The following is a 1,798-nucleotide window of genomic DNA, read 5'->3' on the forward strand; positions in this document are numbered from 1 at the left end:
GTAGCTGTTTTCAGACACTCCAGAAGAGGGAGTCAGATCTCGTTACGGATGGTTGTGAGCCACCATGTGGTTGCTGGGATTTGAACTCTGGACCTTCAGAAGAGCAGTCGGGTGCTCTTACCCACTGAGCCATCTCACCAGCCCGTGGATTATGATGAATTCTTTCCAGTTCCAGTCTGCTTGCTTTCACTGCCCACAGAAGTAAAAACTGGATAATACCGTTGAAAACTGTTTCTTTCTGTTTAACTACTATAGTTATGTGTTGTAGGCCACCTACCATCTCCAGAAACATTCAGAGAACTTGGCCTCTGTAAGAGACACAGAGGCACTGCAAGGGCCCTGACTTGTCTTCTTCAGAACTTTCTATCTCTAGCTTCTGTGATTATCTCTGAAATTCATCCTAGGTTATTATTTTAACATTGTAAGTAATATAATATGTATTTCAGGAACAATCATAATAACTACACATTATCATAATTCATTTACATAATGTATTATTTAATTTTTTCTCTAAAATAGTTATATGATGACATTCTTAGAGTTCAAAATTTAAAAACAAGTATGTTATTATATCATACTATACTAGAAATCTGACTGTTACTCCTCTCTGTCAGTCCATCTCCCACTAGTTATCTAGTTTAGCATGTGTGACTAAGTCAACTGGGTACTTCCAAGGAAATAGCTTAGTAAATGAGACTCATATTATCAGTTTTATAATGTGGACTCAGATTACTTGATCTTCATTTTGTCAAGAAGAATTCCCAACTCCAAGTGTCAAGACTCTGTACTAATTATTAAAGATTAGACAGCAAATAAAATAAATGTGCTGCTGTTGATCTAGGTACAAGAATGACAGAACCTATCTTCAAATGGGATTTTTGACTAGACTGAATGAGAATTTCTGAAGTGGAAGTTTCTGGATATGTCAGGTGATACAAAGTGGTGTTTTATTAAGGCAAGACCTGTGGGAAGACAAATGATGTTTGGAAAGAGTATAAATGTGACTGAATGGCCAGTGAAAGTGCACTGGCATAGTTATCGCTCTTCTTCATTGCTGATTTTTGCTTCCATGAGAGAGGCACAGCAGATAACTACTACTGGCATCCTTGCTGGTCCCGGCCATTCTATCTGACTTGTACTGATTTGGTGAAGGCCTGGCAGTTTCTGCTGGATCAGGCCACTGCTGCTGATTCATGTGTGGTATCCTGACACTACTGAACTGGACTGCTGGTATCATGAAAAATGGAGATTGAAATCAGCCCAAGGAACTACTTCTAAACAGGTCCACATCCCCTTGTCCTATTTACCATCTTTTCTCCCCTATCACTGAGTGGTGGGCTAGATGTGGGGTCGAAGCATTTGAGAACCCTTATTAAAAGTAGATTTTAAAATTGCAAACTTATACAACCACTTTGGATATCAATCTGGAGGATCCTCAGAAAATTGGATATATATCTACCTGAAGACCCAGCTACACCACTCTTGGAATTTTACCCAAAAGATGCCCCATCATGCCAATAGGCACATGTTCCACTTTTTTCATAGCAGCCTTATTTGTGATAGCCAGAAGCTAGAAACAACCCAGATGTCCCAGAACAGAAAAATGGATACAGAAAGTGTGGTTGAATTAAACAATGGAATACTACTCAGCTATTAAGAATGAGGACATCCTGAGTTTTGCAGGCAAATGGATGGAACTAGAAAATACCCTAGTGAGTGAGGTAACTCAGACCCAAAAGGACATGTTTGGTATATACTCACTAATAAGTGGATATTAGCCAAAAAAAAAAAAAAAAAA

This window comes from Mus caroli, chromosome 14 (genome assembly GCF_900094665.2).
Source record: "Mus caroli chromosome 14, CAROLI_EIJ_v1.1, whole genome shotgun sequence".
Classification (NCBI taxonomy): Eukaryota; Metazoa; Chordata; class Mammalia; order Rodentia; family Muridae; genus Mus; species Mus caroli.